Source organism: Lemur catta, chromosome 6 (assembly GCF_020740605.2).
Source record: "Lemur catta isolate mLemCat1 chromosome 6, mLemCat1.pri, whole genome shotgun sequence".
Lineage (NCBI taxonomy): Eukaryota > Metazoa > Chordata > Mammalia > Primates > Lemuridae > Lemur > Lemur catta.
The window spans coordinates 82,467,814-82,483,973 of record NC_059133.1 but is presented as its reverse complement, the minus strand read 5'-3'; the positions used below and the strand labels follow the sequence as shown (position 1 = coordinate 82,483,973).

At 34.2% G+C, this 16,160-nt stretch overlaps 1 protein-coding gene across 6 annotated transcripts in view; it reads left to right on the top strand.

Moving 5' to 3' along the window:
• Positions 1-16,160, top strand: part of PLEKHA5 (pleckstrin homology domain containing A5) — a 227,503-nt gene that overhangs the window by 15,937 nt on the left and 195,406 nt on the right. The gene's annotated exons all lie outside the window — the stretch shown is intronic.

Here is a 16,160-nt window from a genome sequence, read left to right as displayed (position 1 = left end):
TGGAGTCATTTGAAGATCCCATTCAGATTAATATATGGTTTTACTATTTGTGGCTTATTATTAGACATCTTTCTTTCAAAAAAATCTTTACCATTTTATCCTCACAGCAGTGTGTAGTATTATTCTTCTCTTGTATCCTTGCCAGCACCCGGTATTATCATACTTGAGTTTTGGTTAATCTAATAGGCAAAAATGGGTCTTCTTGATTGAATATGCATGCTCCTGATTTCAGCCATGCTTTGGGATCTTTTCCAATGTTTGTTGTCTCTTTGAATCTTTTCTGTGAATTTCCTGTTCCATATATTTTCTATGTTTTCCTATTTTTGTTTTTCTTTAGTGATTTATGTTATATATTTATTTGTATTTTTGATGTCTAGACCGGTTAGCTTAGTAGAGATCTCTAAAATATTTTGGTTGTGTACCCCACAAGTAAAAAGTTTTTGAGTATATATCCTCAGGTATAAGTACTATATATTTATTTATAAATTATATGTTTATTGCTATCAGTCCATGTCTTACATGTTAGTAAAACTTACTTTTTCTTACTTTATTGTGATTTAAAAATCGGGGTAAACAGGAATGCTAAGCATTTTCTCCTGCAACCCAGTGGAAGTGTACTGTACACCCACTTAGGAAATCGTGATTTCAGTGTACAACATGATTTAGGTCCTTTGTAAGCCAGTTAGTTGCCAAGAAGAACATGCTATCTGATCTGTGACCAAAATGTGCATCTTCATAAGCCTGTGGGCACTGAGAACTGCAGTGAAGTGGAAAGTAGCGATGGATCTGACCTTGACTCTGTAACCTTTATTAGCCATATTACTTTGATAAAATTGATCTTGTTATGTACCAGTTTCCACTTGTGTAAATGGAGAGGATAATTCTTGTTTTGCCTGTTTTATAGGCTTATGAGACTGTGAGTTAATTGATATGAATAAACTTTGAAAAGCTGTGAAACATAGTAAAGATATGAAATACATGGGTATTTGTTTTGCAGGCTCATGCCATTGGGTATCTAAGAGAATACACTTCAGTGTCATTTATGCTGGAAAACAACTAAAAATGAGTGGCCTGCTAATAGTGGTTCAGAAATGACATCTTCATCCCATATAAATTTTATACCTCTTGAAGGTAGAAACTGTTACATATAATAGTCAATAAATGTTTGTTGATGATAATATAGTATATACTTAATAATCACATTTCATTTTTAAAATGCTATTTCTATTTAAGAAAGCCCCATGATTTAGGAACTAGAAATCAGTTTCTTTGTGAAAGGCCCAGACAAGGGTACTAATGAGAGCTTTCTTTAAATGATAAAGTAGCTATTGTCCAGGATTGCAGATAAAAGGCAGGACCTAGCTTGAATATATTCTCCAGGAGTGAAGAATTCAAGGCACTGTAACCATTAGGGACACTTTTGTAGGTGGGTGGAACTTAAGTATAAGGAGAGAATGCTGAAGACAGTATGTGATATAATGCATCCAGGAGTACCGTGAAAAGACAATTTTAAAAGTGAATGTTGCTAGTATTTGAAAAAGATATTTTATAAATTTTTGTGAAATGAATGAATTTAACTGTAGAATAAATTATCATCATTAGTAAAGGGGGCGGGTGGGGGGAAGAGAAGTAAAAGAACTAAACCCCTCATCATTAACAAAAAGGAATAAGAAAATTGGGATTGCAACTGTGTAAATGTATAGGTTTTAAGTATTTTAAATATTTTAATATGCAGGCTTCTGCAAAAGTGCTGGAAATAAGACGCTCTTAGGCACACACTGCTGGCTGGCACAGGCAGAGCCTGTGACCAGTAGTGGCTTGAGTAGGCTGGGACTAAAAACTGTGGGCGATGGGCCAAGCGGGGTCACATTCCTTCTGGACCCTCTCCTCTCCTTCCCTCTCACTTGATTATCAGAACAACCCCACAGGGTAGGAACAGGACAGGCCTAGGCCAGTTCACATCAATAAACCTTTTATGCTTACCAAATGAGTGGGAAGGGAGGTAGCATGTATACTTACTATTATCTGCTTTCAAAAACTTAGTTATTTACACTCTTGGAGGAGGTAGAAGACTATGCAAAAAAAAAAAAAATAAATTTTTTTTTGTGAATTTGGAAGAATAGATACATTTCTCAGAAATAGTTCACACTGAGAAATTTCTATGTCTCAGAAAAGAATGATAAAAGAAAAAGGAAATAAATTACTTATTTTTTTCTTATACAGAAGAATCCCATGTCCTTTTGAACACTTAATAAATCTGGATTTTTACAATATCACATCGCCCCCCCCATTATTCTTTTGAATGGTGGTCCAACTATTGTTCCTTTCTCAGCAGTTTTGTAAAAAGAAGCTCTAAATTGGAAACAAGCAGTATTATTGGTAGGAGAAGTAAAATCCTTTGGGGTTCTAAATCTTTTCTGTATGTAACCGTTCCTATCTGACTTGTTATTTAAGCCTTATTGCAGAAGTGACCATGAAATTAAAATATTTCACAATTATTGGCTTCAGTTGCTCAAAAACATTAATGGAGAAAAGTAATAGGTTATCAGAATTAAATAGATGTGAATCATTATAATCTTGCTGTATCAGTTATTGCCATAAAACAAACTATCCAAAAACTCAGTGGCTTAAAACAATAACTATATATTATTGTGCACACTTTCCTGGGTTGGCTGGGCAATTTCTCTAGTTTCAACTGGGCCTACTCTTGTCTTGAGATCAGTCTGAGATCAGCTGATCAGGTAAGAGGCTTTGCTGAACTTGGCTGGTCTGGGATGGCCTTATCTGGGATGGTGGGGATAGCTCAGCTCTCTTTTGCATGGTCTCTCATCCTCTCATAGGCTAGCCCAGGCTTGATGTCTGATGAAAGCAGGCATCCACCCCAGTGAGCAGAAGCACTTAAGGTCTCTTGAGGCCTAGTTTCTCAGAACTGGGACAGCATCACTTCTGCTGCTTTCTATTGGCCAAAAATAGTCACAAGGCCAGCTCAGATTCAAGAAATGGAGAGATAGACTCCATCTTTTGATGGGAGGAGTTGCAAACTCACATTGCAAAGGTTGTGGATACAAGGAGGGGTAGAAAATTGGGGCATTTTTGTAATCTTATATAATACACATGATGAAAAAAATTACTGAATCCAGCAGAAGTTTAGGTTCTTCTATCTCATATATGGGATTACACCTAATCCTGGACATACTGCTAATCATTTACTCCTTTAATTATACATTAATAGAAAATTAAGTGGACATGTGCGATTCTCTTCTTCTTTACTAAACAGTTCTTAAGTCCTGTAGAATAGGATTTTTTTTTTCTTTTGATGTTGCATTTTGTTGGTTTGATATTCTAATTGGGGCTGTGTCAGTTTAAGGTCCATAATGGACCTGCATGTTTCTGTTTTGGGGGGTGTTGAAGGTACTGCAGGTTTCTGAGACGACCTCCTCCGTTCTGCCAAAGCTCACGGATCAGACACTTGCTGTCTTTTATTTTTCCCATGCACTTATCACCGGTTCAAGTTCTTGTTCACTTGTTTTTTCTTGTGTGTCTTGTGATAGGAGTTTCACAAGATCGGGGTCCTCCTCTGTTCACTACTGAATTCTCAGGACCTTGAATAGTGCCATTCTTTTCTTAGGAGATGCTCCAGTGTTAAATGCTGTTAGATATTTATGGAATCTTGAGAGAGGCTTATAGGCAATAGGACAGAGAACATGAAAACTTGAAGCCACAAAGGGTTTTTCTAGATGTATCTAATGAAAGGCAGATAGGTATGATAAATTTGTTGAAATGTTAGACTGTTGGACTTAAGGCTGGGAAGGAGAGCAAGAAGAAATCTGATGAATTGGGATGGAGACTCTCCAAGGAACTGGCATGGGGAGAGTGGTTAAACATGCATATTGGAAGGCTGGCGTTATGGTGATGCAGTGTGATCACTGAAGTGGTGATTTCAGATGTGCCAGGTTTGACAGCATCCTGAGATGAAGGGAATGGATGGCTCAGTGGTGGAAGGCCTTGGGGGATAGATGGGGGATAAAAATCTGCTGTTTGAGAGAGTGCAGTAGGACAGCTGATGTCCTCAGAGGAAAGTCCTTTGCAGCCAATATACTGAGGTAATGCTTGAGAGGAGGTTGAGGGTGTAGGTGAGTTTGCTAATTATGGAGCATCATTTCCACAGCTAATTTAGTTTATAAGGTAGAGGTGGACTGTGGGGTAGGTCAAGAACGAAAAGAACAAAGCCTTGTAGGGCTAATGCCAGGTCAGTGGAATGATTGGGAAAGGGAATGGAGATAATGTGAATTTGGGCACTGAAAGGCTCCATGAATTTAGTTTCAATAGACTCTTAGAGAAAGGTGACCTTGGGACTTAATAGAGGTCATGACTCACTTGACCAAGGGTGGTGTTCAGCCCAGGAACTTCTGGGCTTGGCCTGCGCTTCTTAAACGGTGTTTAGTATTAGTAGATGGATTGTGAGCTGTTAGGAGCTTACATACTAAACAGTTTCTGTATTTTCACTGTGGTTTTTTCAGAATTTAAGTATCTTTTTGTAAAATTAGAAATGATATTTTCCAAATGTTAGCTATTTAAAGATGTGAAACATTAATGATATGTGCAAATACTAAATAAAGGACAGTGACTTAATTCATTTATGTAATACTATTTGTTAAGTACTAAGTCAAGTCTAAAATTCAAGGAGCAAGATTTTCAGATTACTATTTTGTGGTTTTTGATCATAAAGTTTTTTTATACTGATATTAACAGTAGACATTTTACGTGTAAATACTTAATCTCTCTCTTTTTTTTTTTTTTTTGCTGTAGTCCTTTTGAAGGTTCAAACTGTGTGATGAACCAGAGCAAAATTTCATAATCTTTAAATCACAAAGTTGCCTAATAATCAATAAAGTAGAAATGACAGCAGTGGAAGATTTTACAAATTCCCAGAATCACGTGGAAATAATTTAGGAAAAGCTTTTGATTATAAGCTCATAGATGGGGACTCTGTACATGAAGATTAATTAATAGCAAGTACTTTCTTGCCTTTAACCCTTTGGTCAGAATTGTTTCATTGAAAGGAACAAGGCAAGTTAAAATAATATAAACTGCTTGTGCAGTATATGTCAGTTTGTTTTATGTAACTGGCAATAGTCTGAACTCTGTGTCAAACTATTTTTTACTATACTATTTATATATGATGGTAAGAATTTTTTAAAATAATTTTTTTTGTGTGTGTTTTACTTACTTCATTATGACAATTAAATACCAAATGAATATAATATTTCTCAGACATAAAAATAACGTGAATAACCACTGGGCATGACACTCAGCTTAAAATATAGAACGTATTTTATATAGAAGAGTTTCTCTAGGATATGTAAATAGGAGTATAATTGAGGTTTTAATGTATGTGCACTTCAACTTTATTAAATAAATCTAAATTGTTTTCCAAAATGATTTTACCAAGTACACTTGATCCTGCAACATGTATGAGTTCTTGTTATTCCATGTCTTTGTCAGCACTTGATGCTGTCCAACTTTTGCATATTTGCCAATATGGTTGTTGTCAAATTTTTCTCCTTGTGCTTTTAATTTTCATTTCCTAGATTAATGAAATAAAGCATCTTTTATTATGTTTTTTCTTCTGCAAAGTGCCTGTTTAGGTCTTTTGGCTACTTTCTTGGCATCTTTTCTTTTTGATTTTTTAGGAATTTTTTGTTTATTATATCTTTGGCCCATATGTGTGGCAAATCTTCTCTCCTAGTTTGTAGATTGCCATTTCTTTAAGGGATCTTTTGATGAACAGAGTTTTAAAATTTAATATAATTACTTATCAGTCTTCTGTAAATTATCACAGGTTTTGGTCTTTTTATTTCTTTCCAGTCTTTTATTCTTTTTCCATTCCAATCCTGTATTTCTTCATATTGCTATGTAGTATCTCCAATATAGTGATAAATACAAGCAATTACAGCTATGACTTCAAAATGAAGGCCTCTAATTTTCACCATTAAGAATGATATTTGAGGAAGATTTTTGGAAGGTATCCTTAACCAGGTTCAGGAATTCTCTGCTATTCCTAGTTTGGTAAAAACTTTTATCAGTGAGTGTTGAATTTTATCCGATATTTATTCTGGGTCCATTGAGATGACTTTTTCTTCTAATTTGGTAACTCAGTGAATTCCATGAATTGCATTAATGCACTTGTTAATGGTAAACCAAGCTTGGCATTATTTGTAGAAACTCAACGTGGTCATGATGTACTTTTTTAAAAATAAAACACTATTTGTTAGAACAGTTTTAAGTTCACAGCAAAATTGAGCAGAAAGTACAGAAAGTTCTCTGTTCACACAGACACACACACGCACACAAACCTCCCCCACTATTGACATCCTATGCCACAGTGATAGACATTCAGGGGGTTTTGTCAAATGTATAATGACACGTATGCACCATTGTAGAATTAAACAGAATAGTTTCACTGCCCTAAATATCCTCTATACATTGCTCTGTTGGGTTTATTGACACTTTAAGACTTTGCTATTACAATTCACAATCGCAAAGATGTGGAAACAACCCAAGTGCCCATCAATCCATGAATGGATTAGTAAACTGTGGTATATGTATACCATGGAGTACTACTCAGCTATAAGAAATAACAATGATACGACATCTCTTTGGTTCTCCTGGAGAGAGCTGGAACCCATTATACTAAGTGAAGTATCCAAAGAATGGAAAAACAAGCATCACATGTACTCACCAGAAAACTGGTTTCCCTGATCATCACCTAAATGTACATCAGGGAAGGATACCAATTGGATATCAGACTGGGATGGGGGGTGGGGGGAGGGGATGGGTGTATGGCTACATGACGAGTGCGTTGCACACCCTCTGGGGAATGGTCATACTTGAAGGTGCAGACCCGGGGAGGTGGGGGGGGGGAGGGGATGAAGGTATGACTACATGATGAGTGCCAGGCGCACTGTCTGGAGAATGAGAACGGACGCGCTTGGGACTCTGACTCGGGGGGATGGATGGGACATGGACAATGTGTATGACCTAAACTTATGTACCCCCATGATGAGCTGAAATAAAAAAATAAAAAAATAAAAAGACTTTGCTATTGATGATAATAAGTGAAATTATCTGATTATTTTCCTCTCTTCTACTGTCATTGTCTGGCTTCTTTTTTTCTTTTATATGTATTTTTTTATGTCAGAATATTATGGGGGCACAAACCTTTTCGTTACATGAATTGCTTTTGTACCATTGTCTGGCTTTGATATATATTTAGCACTTAACTACTCTATTTGTTTCTATTCTTTTACTTTTAAAAAATATTTATCCATATGTTTGGGTACATCTCTTTGGAATAACATGTAATAGATTTTTTCTCAGTTTGATAAAACTTTTTTTTAAAACATGAAAATTTAGTCAACTTACATTTGTAATGGTTGCTGGTATATTTATATTTATTTAGGCCTTATTTTGTGCACTCCTCATTTATGCTTCTTTTTTTTTAGACTATATATAATCTTTTAATTTATATAGAACGAAAATACTTTGCAATGGATAACATATTTTCACTTTAATATTTGACCTATAAGAAACATAGATTTCAGTGTGTACCACAAATTCAGTAAGAAATTATTACAGAAAATGCCTGATAAAAGACCTTTATAATTTGGAAGAAGTAATTGTAAGAAAGATTGCTGAATTTTTTTGTCTCGTGGAAATGGTTAAATATAATGGTTAAATGCTTTCCACTTTTTCTGTTCGCTTATTTGTATGCATTGATGAACATTTGGAGTGTTTTTTAGACTTAAAAACTGTAATCTATTAGTAGCTGATATTTATACTGGCTTTTTTTGTGATTTAAAATAAAATGTCGTCTTTTATCAAGACATCAGCCAAGGCCGAGTGCCTTCTGTATTATGATCTGTACCTTGTGAGTACAGAGGTACGACAGGCTTTGCCCTGAAGGGGTTCACGTGCCCCAATGTTACCTACTGATATTAAGTTAATGCCAGGTAAGAGTGAGAAACCTTTATTTCTGTGTCAATATTGGGTCAAACCTCTGGATTTACAATGGCTTGGCTGAGGCATAGGAAGGAAAATGAGGAGAGGGGTGAGAAACAGTGAGTCAGAAAAGCAGGGAGGAACACTGCAGCAGTGGTGCATGTGGAGTAGAGTGCTGCTGCCAGATTCCTTCAGTTGACCGTCTTGAAGCAGATTACTTAAAAGATGTACATGGGAACTCTCAGTCCTTATCTGAAAGCTCATTGTCACTGGGAAGACTTCACAGCTCTATGTAAAATAACATAGATGTGCTTTTATAATATCAGATGTTTTACCTGACAAGAAAGAAATTCAGACAATCCTAAAAACACTTCTGTTAGGTGTTTCTGAGTCATGGACCCAACTCCATTTAGTGAGAGAGCCCCTTCTGGGGATGAAAGAAAGCCAGATTCTTTCCTATTAAGTCCCCAAACCTTTGTTTTTCTTCAGGTCTCATTTGTGCATGTGTGCATTTTGCTCTGTTAGTCTTCAGTCAGCCATTTACCCAATCTAGTACAGTTTGGGAACCTGTGGGGTTTTTTGTATAAGCCTAGGAATTATTGGTGTTCAGACTTTAAATGTGACCTATTTAGAATCAAATGGAATCTATTTTCCTTTGCAAAAGAAGATAACAGTTTTAAAGGTGTGAATCATAGTCTTGGATGTACAATATCATTAGTCTTTATCTTTAAATGTTACTACTTTGCGCTCAAGATTGAAAGGTCTTCACTTTAAGTGACAAGATTCTATCAGAGATAGAATAACTTTCTCATCATGGTTATAATAAATCAAACACATAGGGAAGAATAGTGACCCTTTCAGGCTTCTGTGGAACTGAGCATGATTACACCTCACTGTTCCGAATATACTAATACCCCTAAAAAGAACTCGTATCACTGACTCTGAAAATAACTCATCTGTGGTTGAAGAGCTTTATTATCTTCAAAGGCATTCTTGAAAAGTGTGCATTGAATAATGGTCTCTTTCTCTGTAATAGATTATACAGCAGACCCAGAAGTACAGAGAAAGTAATTTAAATAATTGCTATATTATTTTTGTTTGCTTTTTGATAGAATTATTTCCATTTCATAATCTTTCTTTTTGAGGTTTCCTATAACAGTTATCTCTCAAAGTTAGTATTGCAGGGACCTCTTTGGAGTGTGTTCTTTAATTGTTGGAGGTGGTCAAAAGGTTAGGAGCATTTCCTTGCTTTGTTCCCCCCCCGCCCCCCTTAGGGAATAGACCAAGCCAGTCATTACAACTGTGGAACAGAAGAGGAAATAATTAAGAGGTTTTTATAGAGCAGTCTGAAAAGTTAGCTTTTTACTCCAGAAAATTGATTGTATGTAGTTTCTCAGGTAAAAACTATGTGTTATTGGTGAAACTATATAATACATGGCACCGAAATTTTTTTAATATTTTAGTTTTGGTAAGAAAACACATAAAAGTCCAATAAGCTATTTAGACTGATGTTAGTCCCTTCACTGTGGCTAGCTTGGTTTGCTGTTGCTTCTACTTGTCACTTCCAAGACTTTTTCTTAAAACAGGGCTTCCCCAGCAATAATTTTTCCATTACATCCTCACCATGCGTTTGTTTGGTATGAACTCTTATGAGGAATTGTGATGTTGACAGGCTTTTGTTTCCTTTTTTGTACAGAACATGGAAAAAATTCATGCATGTATTCAAACATTTGAGCCCCTAATATATGTTAGGCATTGACTATGTATTGGAAATACAGTAAAGGACTAGATGAACCTGGCCCTTCCCCTTGTGTATATTACTGTCTAAACACAAAATCCCCTGCATTGAGTTTTAAATTACAAAGTTTTAAAAATTCAAATAAGCTTATTTTTTAATCAAATGGGAAAAGATGAAATTAAATGAATACTCTGTCAGATATCTGTCAGGCACTGGAGATACAAAGAAGAAATAGGCAATGTCTGCAAATTCTTAGAACTTCATAATCGGCTTTGACAGTCATTATCTAGTAACGTAACAACATTTATCTAGTATCTAGTATATGCTAGGTATAGCGTTAGACAGTAGGGAAAACATACCGCAGGCTAATAGATGGTGGGTTTTTTTCTATTTTAGATTTTGAGAAAACAATTATTTAAAGCAGAAACTTTTATTTTTACTTATTTTAAGTTCTTGTCCACTTGTTTTATGTATTATGTGCTGTTTATGGAACACTTAACTGTGTTCTACATACCCTGCTGGGTGTTTTATATGCATTGTCATTTATTACGTGCATGATACTGACCTACCCACCAGTTATTGAGCATTTATGCACCTGTCATTATGTAAGCATTTCATCTTACAAATGAGTAGCGTAAACCTTAGAGAGCTGGCAGAGCTGGGATTCAAGGTTGGGGTGGGTTGGCAATCAGGTGGATCTGTATGCTACCTGAAAAGATCTTTTAGCAATTGTGCTTTATGGTAAAACTTCCATCTACAATATAAGCAATAGGTCATCACATTATTAAAATAAGGTCATCACCATATCAAAAAAGGCAATGGAAGAATTGAGTGATGCTCAACTATGGAATTAGTCATCATTTTATGTAACCTATAATTGTATCTATTATGAAAGCTTCTTTTAAAACCTCCACCTGTGTCAACTAATACAGCTATTGCCATAAACCTAGATCAAGTTTATAATGAAGCTTTAAAAAATTAAGTTCATAAACTTAGGTTTAAAATTAGTGTGTTTTGTACAATCTAGTGTCCTGTGTAAAGGTGGCCATATTGTGCTGATGGCATTGAAAATTGCGTAGCTTGAAGAATGTCTGCTTTCAGTGTATTTCATGGATGTCCCGTTCTTGGTTTCTTTCAGGTTCTGGGCTTCTACCAACTTTATAGTTTTGCATTTAAAAGGAAAAGAAAAAAAAGACTAGTGTCTAAAATTAGCTATATAATAAAGACATTCACCTGATTTAGTATTGCCACCCCTCTATCTGACCGTATCCTTGTCGTCTTGATTCCTATGGCTATAGTAGAAATCTTGTGTAGTGTTCGAAGGGAAAAGAACTGTTTGTAGTTGTGATCCAGTGGCATAAACTGACCTCAGGATACACTGACTTGCTTTATTATTGACTTAATTCTCTTACTGCAGTAAATTTGGTGTGATTTTAACTTGCCTATTCTTTGTATATTTGTATTTTAAGTTATTTGTAAGGGATCAGATATCTTTCTCATCATCTCTGAATTTAAATTAGAATTGTTTAGCTCCTAAAAAATTCAACTGATGTTACAGTTTGGGACATAGACCAGACAAATTACAGACTCTAACATTCCAAATATTTTCTAGTGTGCCTTTAACTTTCACTGGGCACAAACGGAAATTCTCAGCTTTTGACTATCATAAAAAAAGGGTTTGTTACTACTTCGTAAGACAAATTAAAACACAGCTGGGAATGAAGTAGTTAGCCCAGTCCTGCAGACATTAGCCTCCCTCCGTTTATTTCCTCCTGTTTGTATTCCTAGAAGCAAACAGCTGTGCATTCAAATTTTATCCACTATTCCTTTACTTAAAATCTGGATCCAAAGAAAAGTAAAGTGGGCATTTAGGCTTAGAAAAGTTGCCTTACATGTAATTTTTATTACCTTTTATTTCAGTGGAAACAATGATATATACGTAATACTAAAGTATTTTTTGACACAATCTCACCACCAACCATTTTCAGATAGTTGTAGCCATAATGTGCATACCATTCAGAAGTCTGCTTTTTTCACAAGATGGTTCTTGTAACATTTTCTTACACATCTAGAGATTCATAATTTTAGCCTCTGCATAATATTCTGTTATTCAAGGTTTAATTTAAAATTGTATACAGTTCACTTAGTTCCAAAATAATACTTTCAGTGATGAATAAGACGCATTTTAAAGTTTACTTTAAAATGTCTTTTCTAGACTGATTAAATGTTGGTATTCTCTTAAAGCCATTTATGCTGTGCAAATTGGCAGCATTAGTCTGCAGGTTTCAGTTCAAATGGATAAACAAAAACTTTTGATTTGAACAGTTGAAATTAACATCCAAAGTACTTGAAGTACTTCTTAATCTTAAATATAGGCAAGGCCTTAAGGAATGCATCAGAGACCCTAGTGAGTTCATTTTTTAATGCATATCCAGGAACACATGTTCATACATAATAATTTATGCATAATTGGCAATAGTAAGCCATTTATTTAGCAAGTTGCTATGAGTCCTTTAGATGACAATCTGTCTGTGGTAGAATTAAGAGGATCTTATGGTGCAGGGTATAGTTGGCTTCTGTGATTTGTTTACTGATGGGCTCCCACATAGCTCTCATTTTAGTTAACATTATTTATCTGTCATCCATGGACTGACTTTTACACTGTTAAATCTACTTTTTAGTATGTATTAAGTAAACAACTTTTTGTAATGTAGTTTTCAAAAATTTCTTTTAAGTTATCAGAAGACATGGAGTCATAGAATTCTATTAATAGTATTCTCATTTTTTTATGTTAAGTCCGTGTTAATTGGACACTGACAGTAATCCCATTCCTATCATTATTTTCCTCGTTTATCCTACAGTATGAAATTATAGATTGGATCATAAATTACTTCTTTCATTCTTTTTAAACCAAAAAACTTTTAACTTTAGTTGGTGTATTGCGGCCACGTGGGGCATAATAACAATATATTATGTGAAAAAATTTTTTTCTACATACAAAAGAAATATATGCTCCTATTGGAAACTATAGAATATCACACCAAAAAATACCTATCCTCTGCCACTTTATATCCAAACTATTGACACTCTTTCAGTTTCCTTCCTATACATTTATATAGACTAAGAGGATTGGGATCATACACAGTCATAACTTGATTCACTTAATATATCTGGAAAATATCCCATTAAGTAAATATTCATCCACATCTTTTAGTAATTATTAGAAAAGCTATACATGCTGATGATAAAAGGACAGAAAAACTTCCCTGACTCTCCTCTACCTTTTCAGCTCCCTCCTTTTCCCAACCACTGGTGACAATTACTTATTATATAATGATAATAAACATTGCTGGATCAATGAGTATGAATTTTAGACTTTTGACATTTTAAATTTAAACTTTAATTTATGGGGTCACAATGCTTATAATCTTGATATTGTCCTAAGAAATAATATTTTTCCTACTCAAGAATTTTATGAATAAATAATGAAATAAAATCAATAATAGTAATAGTATTAATAATAGTAAAAGCACACATTTATAAAACAAAGCAGTTAGGTTTTGTTTTCCTTAAATCAAAGGATTAATTATAGAAACACTAGCCTTTAATTGAAATGTCCAGCACAGAATTTTGGTTTTTTTTAATCCATTTGAGCTTTTAGGTCAAGTCCCTTCTTAGTAAGGATATATTAATACTTTTAAGCTAGAAATGTTCAGATCATTACTTGAATAAAGAGAGTAGGAAAATTCTCTGAAGAAAGGGAGTAGGAAAACTTAGAAATTGTTATGGAATTTTTTTCTTTCACTCTTCTGTCTTCAGTCTTTGCTCCCATTTTAAAGGAAAGGAGAGCAAAATTTGCCAAGTGTGTGCTCGTATGCTTTCTAGCTGCCTCGTTTGCTCACTCACTCACTCGCCCTCCCTTAAAAAGTCATTGGTTCTTCACTGGAAAAACACTTCAGAGAATGTCATAAGACTTCCATCTGAATTGGCCAAAGTATGTTCTCTGTTTTTCCAAAAACTGAAATTTTGATACCTCATTTATAAGAAAACCCTTTGTGTGTTAAGAGCTAACAGGTTTAATGGTTGGCTACTTATTTAAACACTCAATCACTAGCCCCCCCACCCCGCTCTGTGTCCCCACCCCTCATGCTCGTGGGTAGCACCCCAGGATTTCATTATAACTTAAGCTCCCCAGGTGATTCCAGTGTGCAGCCAGCCAAGGTGGTTGTTTTAAAAACCACTGTTTCATTAAGCTCTGAGATTTAACAGATAAGATTTTGCTCAAAGTAGAAGTCAAACTTGTAGATTTGAAATGGAACCTTCACTTTCTAAAGTGTGTTGCCCACTCTTGCTCTCTAGGATTAACAGAGAGGGAGATATTGATATGTTGCGAAGATATTGGTAAGACCATTTCTAGGAGCAAAAACTTTTGCCATTGAAAGAAGAAAATTTACTGTAACATATGTGGTTTTGGAAATTAACCAAGATTGAATATGTGGGTGCCAGCTTCAAAACAGAACTGAGAATGTTCTTTCCTTCAGGGGAAAGAAATATAATCTTGATTATTCAAATTAGATATCCCTTTTTAAGACAGAATACGTGGATTTTTCTGGAGTAAAAAAGTTGCCTTAATCCATAATAAGGATTTGCACACACCCATTTAAGTAAATGGCAAAAAAAATTATTAGTCATGTAATGTAAATTAGAGATCTGTTAACTTCTGAAAAGGAATTGTACTATGATGCAATAATTTTTGGGAACATGCAGGAAGTTGACAATTAGATTTGTTGCTTAAAGAAGCAATTGCTTTTTATTTTGAAATATGTTTGCTTTAATAAGAAATGGAATTAAACATTTAATTTAATAAGTTTTTCATTATTACTGAACTTACATTTAAGTAATTGAAGTGAGAGGAGCAAGTTGCTATTCCAACTTTCATTTTGTTCCCCACTGGAATGTTTTCAACATTAAATTCTTTCATTCAACAAATATTTATTGAGCTTCTACCGTGTGCCAGGCAAGCTCTGATTTTTTTTTTCCCCTGCCAGCATCTTAGTGGATGATTTTGAAATGATGACCACTTATATTGTACTGTTCTTTCATAAGAAATGGGTTTCTATTTAATTTTAACTCTTCTGACATATAAGAATGTTATATTGAACAATTTTTTGGAAAATGTTTTTTCTTGAGGCAAGTAGACAAAGAAATTGGGTTACTTACGAGGTAAAGTAAATTTTTCTTAATCATGAAATTGTTAGACCTAATTCATCTTTTCAGCTTACATCTATGAAGACAGTTATTTGTTTTTCTTGTAATGTTTTAAGATTTAAAGGAACTCAGATTATAAAGGAACCTCTCCATATGCCCTTTCTAATCTGGGCACTCATTTTTAGGATATTAATATATTCATTGTCTAATTGCTTTGTGAATTTAACTAAAGAACAAAGCACTTAAACATTTCATCTTATAAGAATGTGGACCTGAAGAACAAATTTGGATAGAAATTTCATTCCAAGTTCTATATCAGCAAGGTAGTGAAGAAATAATACTTGAAATTATAGGGTAAGTAAGAACTATAGAGTATGATTATGCAAGTTACAATTTAGTAAGTATAGAAGGGTCAACATTCATAATTACTTTGGAAAAATGTAGTAGGCATTTTTCAAGTGTTTACAGTCTTGATGTGTCATCCCAGTATTTTCAAGTAGCTGTAGGATGCTATTATCTTAACTTGAGTTTAAAATATTCTTATTTGAACATTAATTACTAGACTAATAAAATGTTGTATTTTTAAAGCTAGTTTTTACTCATAAAGCAGAAGTAAAAAATCTAGTTTTATTTTTATACGTAAGTCTTGTAAATATGCAATTTTTGTATTTACATAATATATGTGAAATTTTATTGTATCATGATAATATTATACTTCATATTGGTTTTCTGGTTAATTGAGAATTTGTTTTGTATATGGAAAAGGAAATGGAATCATTTTGTTGAAAAATGTTTTGATAGAGGATTAGCTCAGAAAAATGGCTCATTTTGTGTGTGTATGTTTTAAAATTTATGTTAAAGCATTGAATCTATACACTAAATTTAAGCTTGGTTTATGCTGTGTGTATCCTAGTTTTTAATATAATAACTTAGAATAATCAATTAAAACTTGTGTAAAATGCCAAAGTAATCCCTGTCAGTATTTTAAAGAGATATTTACCATTGTTTTAATGTTTTCATCATTTCTTAAGCTTCCACTATTTTATTTTCTGTTACTACCTTTCTCGTTTGTTTGGTGCTTTGGGGGATAATTAATAAAAGTAGTTCTCAGTTATGAGTCATTCAGACTTTATATAAATCATTTGTTGAGAACTTGCAGCACATTTTCTCATAGAAACAGTATTGTGTAGGTAAGTTTATCCTTAACCAGCCA